This window comes from Oratosquilla oratoria, chromosome 1 (assembly GCF_046742065.1).
Source record: "Oratosquilla oratoria isolate Oo_2021 chromosome 1, ASM4674206v1, whole genome shotgun sequence".
Classification (NCBI taxonomy): Eukaryota; Metazoa; Arthropoda; class Malacostraca; order Stomatopoda; family Squillidae; genus Oratosquilla; species Oratosquilla oratoria.
Genome location: NC_134777.1, coordinates 85,509,742 through 85,518,033, shown reverse-complemented (window position 1 = coordinate 85,518,033; position 8,292 = coordinate 85,509,742).

Genomic DNA, 8,292 nt, shown 5'->3' with positions numbered 1-8,292 from the left:
AAAGATATTTTTTTAGCTTTTATGGATCTGGAAAAGCCTTACGACAGAGTAGACAGGAAGGCACTGTGGGAGGTACTGCAGATATATGGGATAGGAGGAAAGCTGTTAAGAGCAGTCAAGGGTTTTTACGAGAGTAATAGAGCTTGTGTTAGGATTAGAAATGGAGAAAGTGAATGGTTTGAGGTAAAGGTGGGTCTTCATCAGGGATGTGTTATGTTGCCCTGGCTGTTCAATCTATACATGGATGGGGTGGTGCGAGAGGTGAATGCAAGGGTAGTGGGTCAGGGGTTAGAGATAGTTAAAGAAAGTGGAGAAGTGGAAAATAAGCCAGCTGTTGTTTGCTTATGACACTGCACTTGTAGCAGGATCAGAGGAGGGATTGAGGAAGTTAGTGACAGAGTTTTAGAAGGTGTGTGAAAGAAGGAAGCTGAAGATGAATATGGGCAAAAGTAAGGTGATGAGATGTACAAAGGGAGAGAGTGACAGCAGACTGGAAGTGAGGATTAAATGTGAGAGACTGGAGGAAGTGGATAGTTTTAGATACTTGGGTGCAAATGTGGCAGGAAAGGGAGGAATGGGGGTGGAGGTAGAATGTAGATTGAGAGAAGTGAGTAAATGCCTTGGTGGATTAAAAAGTGTAATGAGAAATAGATATCTAGGAATGGATGCTAAGAGGAGGTTATATGAAGGAGTGATTGTACCAATAGCACTGTATGGGGCAGAAACATGGAACATAAGAGAGGAGTTTGAATGTGTTTGAGATGAAATGTCTGAGAAGTATGATAGGGGTAGATAGAGTAAGAAATGAGGTGAGGAGGAGAACAGGGGTGGAAAGGGAGTTGGGAGATAGGGTTGATGAAAGAGTATCAGGATGGTTTGGACACATGGAAAGAATGTGTGAAGATAGATTAGTAAAAGAGGCGTGGAAGGCAGAGGTGGAAGGAGTGAATATGAGGGGACATCCTAGGATGAGATGGAGTGATGGGGTGAAAGGGGCATTACAAAAGAGAGGAATGTCTGTTGAGGAAGGACGGGAGAGGACAGAAGATAGGGGGTGAATGGAGAATGGTTGTGTATGGATGATGCTGTGATGCATGAGGGGGAGTGGGTGGGGGATGGGGGGTGAGGAAGTATGTATGAGAAAAAATTTGATGCAGCCTGAAGGGTTTTCTCCCCATATTCTCCTTTTCTGCATGAGGGGACGTAGAGGGGGGGGTCGCTGAATTTATGAAGCGGCCTTGCTGTGGATGTGCTATGTCTTGCGACACTCATTCTGACCAGGGCAGTGGACAGGATGCAGGGATGACCCATCATCCACGAGGTGCCAAGAAAAGAGGGAGGCTGGAGGGGAGTGGAATATGTAGGGAATGGAATGGGTGGGAGTGGTTTCTATGCCTTTTTCTTTTTGGCTACCCCTGTGTAAGGGGGAAAAAGCCTTTGGTATATGGTATGGTACCATTTCTTCTTCCAAGTAAAAGCCACTTTTATTGATCTTAGCAAATTATAGGTTTAGCTGATAATTTTGTTTATCTGCTTGTCAGGGGACATATCTTTTGTGATGTTGACTCCCAGATCTTTTTCAGATCCCACTTTTGTTACTTCTTTTTTTTTACTTTTTCCAAATTCCATTATGCTACATTTTTTATGTTGAAGTCCACTTCTGAGTCCATTCTCAGACCCTGTTCAGATTTCTTTGTAGCCTGTCACAGTCTGTTTCAGTACTCACTCTCTTTAACAATTTTGCATCATCCAAAAAGGTCATGTAACATTCCACACCATTATCCATGTCATTCACATACCATAGCAAATATTTGAGCCAATACTGATCCTTGTGGAACTCCACTAATTACCTCTTCCCAAGTAGAACTCATATCTCTGAGCACTACTCTCATTTTTCTTCCATGCAAAAAGTCGTCCATCCATTTCAGTAGTTTTCTTTGTATCCCTCCTATGGTTTCCAATTATCTTGATAGTTTTTTTGTGAGGGGCTTTATCAAAAGCTTTTTGTAGATTTAAGAATGCACAATCAGTCCATCCATCCCTTTCTTGTATTATGTCTAGTAAAAACGGATCAGATTTGTGGTACATGTCTTGGATTGAGGATCTTGTTCTCCAGATGTTTTTTCCATCTACTTCACATAATTTAGCTACCGTGCTTGTGAGGGGAAACTTGTCTGTGATTTGTTGGGTTTCCTTATTTCCTCTTTTATAAAGTGGTACAATATCACATTTTTTCCATTCATCTGGTATTTTTCCTTGAGTGAACAACTTATCATGTTATATATTTTGTCTGTTAGTTTTTTTACATTCTTTTAATATCCAATTTGCTATTCCATCTGGGCCATGGGATTTCCTGACATCAGGGTTCATTATATGTGTTACTCCTATTTCCCTCATGGGGGGATTTAATTTCTCTCCCGTCATCCTGATGTTGCACTTTTTCTCTAGTGAAAACCGACTTGAAGTGTTTGCTCATAACTTCCTCCATTTCTGTATCTTCTGTGTATTCCCCCATTCCCTTAACAGAGTTTCACTATTTCCTGTTTATTTTTTAGCTTACATATAAGATAGTTTTGGCTGATCCTTACATTTTTCTGTTATGTCTTTTTCGCAGTCTTTTTTCTTCCCTGCATATATTTACATATTCATTCCTTTGATTAAGATGTATTTGCCACTTTCAAGTTTTTTTTTTTCTTTTCTCCCTCTTTTCCAAGCTTTATATCTGTTTTTCACTTTGCTAGACCTTTTATTAAACCAGCACTTAATATAAAAAAATTCCTGTTTTTGCTTTGGGACATATTTATGCACTCCTTTGTAGATTTTCATCAGAATCATCCAATTTTCTTCCACTTGTGTTTCTTGTAGAATTTTTCCCAGTTCGCTTTAAGAAGAAATTTCCTAAGATTCTCAAAGTCTGTTTTACTATACATCAGTCTTCCCTTTCTGTGTTTCTCATTTCTCTTTATATATATTTCCTCCTTTAGTTCTAACTCGAGTAGTACGTGATCACTCTGCAGTTGGTCTTGTATTCAATTTTTTCTATTATTTCAGGTTCTGACAAATCTAGTTTTGATGGTTCTTCATTATCTATAGATCTAGTGTTTTCTTTTACCCATTGTGTCAGTGTATATTCTATAGTCATATTGTGTAATACATTTCCCCATTGATCCTCTCCACCTTTCACTGTCATCTCTTACCAACATTTTTTTTTTTTTTTTTTCAGTTAAGTCTCCCATGAGTACCGCTTTATTTCCATTCTTTAGCATCTTGTTTAATGAAGATTTTGTTTTCTCAAATATTTTGGAATAATCTCTATCTCTCCAAGACCTCATTTTTGGGGGCACATAAATCACTGCAAACTTTCTGCTTTTCATGTTGCTATCTTCAACTCTTATTGAGATCATTTCTACCCTGTTCTCTCCATATGTAACTTTTGTCACATTTAAATTTTTCTTAACCAGGAACATAACATCACCTTGTTTCTCCTCCCTATTTCTAAGCCACTGATTATATAATCCACAATTCCCATTATGTCTGGTTTTGCTTTTGACAGGTAATCATTTAGTTCATAGAATCCTGAGATTAATACATCTATGTTGGTATAAGCCAATTTTAATTTCCTGTTCTCTCCATCTTGTTCTCTGAACCTTTAATTTTTTTTTTATATATACTGTATGAAGACAGATGAAAATCCATGTGAACAAGTTGTATAGACACAGTAAAGAAAACATGGACTGGAGGTGAAGCTTTTATCGACTTTCTCAAAGTCGATAGACGAAACGTCAGGAATAAAAGCTTCACCTCTAGTCCATGTTTCCTTTACCGTGTCTATACAATTTATATATACTATTTTCAGTCTCATAATTAACACACTCCAATAGAACTTTGTCTCTTTTTTTTATATGAATGTCTTAATTTTTTCTTTCCTCATCATTCATGTCTCTTTTTATCCATATATTCTTATAGTTTTTAATTGCTAATTTTCTTGTTCTTGCTAAGATTTCTGCTGCCATTTGTGACCTTAATTTAATCTTTAGTGGTCTACTTTCCTTTTCCTTATGCATGTTTACCAATTCTGTGCAATTCCTCTATTTCCTTTTCTAATTCTTCTTTATCTTGTACTACTTTTAGAACATTTCTTGACAATTCTTTTTCCTCTTTATCTTTCAGGAACCAATTTGGGTTACCAGTATATTTTTCCTTTAGACCATATATTACTACACTTTTTTTTCTCTACTATATCTCTAAGTTCTCTTTTTTCCTTAATTACCTAAATGACAGCATCTTCAGCCTTCTGCATTTGCTGATGAACTGTTTCCTTAAAATTATTTTATCTTCTTTGTCTTTTTTCTAATCATTTCCGAGTTGTTACTAATTGTCTTCTCTTATGCTTTTTTCTACTTCCATGGCCATTACTTTTATCCTTTCATTCACCTCTTTTCCTATGGTCTTGTTATTTGTGTTTTCATTATTTTTCAACCTCTCGTTTTCAACTTCAAACTCCGTTAATCTTTTTTTTGTGTGCATTTAACTTTTCTTTTATTTCTGTGTTTAAGCAATTTCCTTGTTTAAGTCTTTGTTTGTCTTTCATAGATCCTCAGTTTCCCACCTCCATGAATCATTCATATTTCTTACGTCCCTCTGTGTCTATAACTCTACTAAAGAGCCTTCTGTCATACCCACTAAATCCAGAGAAATTATCCTCATCATCATTATCAAGTGGAAACCTTTGTGCCTCTTGGAGATCTAAAACTTGTGTTTATAATTTGTTTTGCCCTTGTGCTGGTAGGTGGCTCTGGGTACATGTTTACATTGTAAAGTAACGGACTGCCATCTTGTGGTCTCTCTGCCCTGTCATCGTTTCCTTCCATTTCACTTCAATTACACACTGTTGTAAATTAATCATTCTGGGTATCCACAAGCACTCCCCTTTCCAATATATCACACCCTAGGTATTCTATAATTGTATCACTGTTAAGATGTTTCATTAATTTTTTCAGGAGCACCAGTATATGAGTGTTGTCACTATGATGAATGATGTGTGTAGTGTTTGAGATGAGGTCCCTGAGAAGTATGATAGAGGTTACTAAGCTGGACGGTGAAATGATGAAATGAGGAGAATGGGGGTGGAAAGGAAGTTGTTGTTGTTGTTGTTGTTGTCGTTCCCTAGACTGTCTGTCCGAGCAGTCCCGTCTCCCCAAGGAATGCCACAGCCGAAACTGGGTTTTCCCACAAATCCTTTATAGAGTGTATGTTGTGTTGTTTGCGTGCATGATTGTGTATAATGCAGTCTTCCATTATGTGTTGTATGGTATGGGGTGAAGTGTTACATCCTGGGCAGCTGTTTACAATGCGGTCATCCAGCCTCTTCTGGTAGCTTAGAAGTGCTGGGTGGTGGCCGCACCGCAGTCTGGCCAGGTGGACTCTGTCCTTTCGTGGGAGAGAGGATTCAGAAGGGTGGATATCAGGGGGTCTGGCATGCAGCAGGGTGTTGTCTCTCAGTGTGTTAATGGAGCGGTGAGTGATATGATTATGAATATGTTTCCGGAGGCTGGTATTTGGTGGTTGTGGAGGAAGAGAAGAGAGTATCTGTGTGTGATACAGGTCTTTGGGTGTTGTTTTAATGTTTCTTGGTGTGTGTGGGTGTTCTATGTAGTGTAGCGGGTGTGATGTGTTTGTGGTGGCTGCAGCAAGTGTTTGTGTGCCTCTCATGTCGAGGTGGTCCTTGACTTTGAGGACTTTTGTTTCATGGTGTAAATGGTCTGTAGGTGTTGTATTTGTGCAGCCTGTAATTGTTTTTAGGGCTTTGTTTTGTATGATTTGAAGGGTGTTGTGGTGTGTGTCACTGAGATTAGGAGCCCATGCAGGACTTGCATAATTCATCACTGAGCGTATGCATTGTTTGTATAATGTTGTATTAATTTCTTTGTTTTGTCCAAATGTTGTTCCAGTGATTGACTTTGGTGCATTAAGTCTAGGTGTGCATTTGTTTTTTATGTTTGTGATGTGTTGTTTGAAAGACATGGATGTATCGTATGTTACACCAAGAATTTTCGGTGTGTTTGTGTGTGGTATTAGAGTGTTGTTGATGTAGAGATGAGGTATGTATTTGTGTTCTTTTGTCCAGTTGGTGAGAAGTGTTGCTGTAGATTTGGTTGGAGCTAATTTGAGTCTGTTTGTGATGAACCATGTGTTGAGTGTATCAAGGTATGGCTGGATTATTTCTGCAGCTTTGTCTGTGTTACAATGTGTGCATGTGATTGTTATGTCATCTGCATAGGAAGAGATTTGTATTTCTGAGGTGTCTGGTGTGGGTAAGTCATGCATGTATAGATTAAAGAGCGTGGGGGATAGAACAGAGCCCTGTGGTACTCCATTCTTAATGTTTCTGATGTGCAATGATTGGCCATTATATGACACATAAGCATTCCTACCTACCAGATAATTGGCCAGCCATCTTTTGGTGTTATTGTGCATGTCTGTGTTATATATCTTATTTGTTAGGTTGTGGCGGGGGATAGCATCAAAAGCTTTACTAATGTCTAATGTTATAAGAAGTGTTCTGTGGTGGGGCCTATCTGAATTGATGCCATCTAAAATTCTTTGTGTGAGGTTTATTAGAAGAGTGTTTGTGGAGTGTAGTGGCCTAAAACCGTGTTGTGAGTCAGCAAGGGGAATATGTGGTGTGACAAGTTTAAGTATTAGGCGTTCAATGACTTTAGAGGGGGTGCAGAGAAGTGTGATTGGGCGGTGCGATGTTGGGATTGTTGGGTCTTTGTTCGGTTTTGGAATGGTGATTATTTTACCATGCTTCCAGATGTCGGGTATAGTGTCGTGTGAATAGCTGTAGTATGCAATGTTTGTGAGTGCGTGTATACCTTGTGGTCCAATGTGTTTTAGGTGGATGTTACTTGTGTTATCAGGGCCACAGGCAGATGAGTGTTTTGTCTGACTGTCTATGAATGGTGTATAGTCTGAGTCTGTGGGAAAGTCTTTCTTACGTCGAATAGTGCGTCGGTCGTCAGGGTGAGAAGTGAGATGGCTTGTCTGTGCGAAATGATTTATGAGTGTGTTTGCTTGTTGTCTGTTTGAGGGTAGATTGTCTGTTGTTGTGATTATTGCTGTGTGAGAGCGTGTTGTGTTACTGTTGGATAGTGTAATGCTGTTCAGTGTTTTGTGCAATTTGCTGGTGTTTGTTTTGTGATCAAGTGTATTGATAAAGTTTTGCCAATTTTGTGTTTTTTGTTCGTGTATTTTATTGGCAATCACAGTGTTTAGTGTTTGTATTTGGTCTGCTATGTTTTGAGGGATAGGTGTGGGGGTATTGTGTTTAAGTGTGTCTCGTTGTCTGATGAGGCCTTGGATTTCTGGTGTGAAGTTGGGGTTGTGTGATTTTCTGTTGCCTCTAGGGATGTATCTCTTGTCTGCATTTTGTATGATTGTATTAAAAGTGTGCACAGCATTGTTTATGTTTGTGATTGGTGTACTGTTAAGTGTTTCAAAATGTTGTTCTGTCTCTTCAGTAAAAGCTTCCCAGTTAGCTCTCTTGTAATTGGTGTATGTGTGTCTGTGGCCAACTGGGGTGCATCTTGTTTTGGTGGTGATGATGATTGGAAGGTGGTTAGAACCAAGGGTTCCGACCACTCTCCATGATGTTGTTGGGGTTAGGCAGGGGGAGCAAAAGGTGATATCAGGAGTGGAGGGAGTGTAGAGGGCTTGGTGTGGGATATGTGTATGATTATGTGTGTTGTTCATGATAGTCAATGGGTCAAACTGAGTCGTCTGTATATCAAGCCCTCTGTCTGTCAGGGTTGTCGACATACCAGGCAGACGACTTGGCGTTGAAGTCACCACCCATGATCAGGTTGGGAATTGAGGCTAGTTGGCTAAATTGAGGCCCGAAGGTGTTTGGAGCTGTGGGGGATGATTGGGAGGGAATGTACATGTTAACTATTGTCAGTGTTGATTTGTTGCCTGTGCGGATTGGAATGGATTGGATTTCTGTAGTGTTATCTGTGGTAGGGAGGAGAATTTTGGTTGTGGCACTTGTGTCCACAAAACAGATGGAGTGGTGGATCAGGGTGATGAGTCCACCGCCATTGCCGTCGGTCCAGTCTTGTCTGATGGTGGTGTAATTATGAAATGATGGTGTTTTGTGTGAGTGTCTTAGTTTTGTTTCTTGTATAATTGCAATGTGTATGTTGTGTTGTTTAAGAAAGTATTTGAGTTCATGTTTTTTCGTGTTAATACCGTCAATGTTGTGTTGTAATATGTTGATGTTGTGTGTTCTGT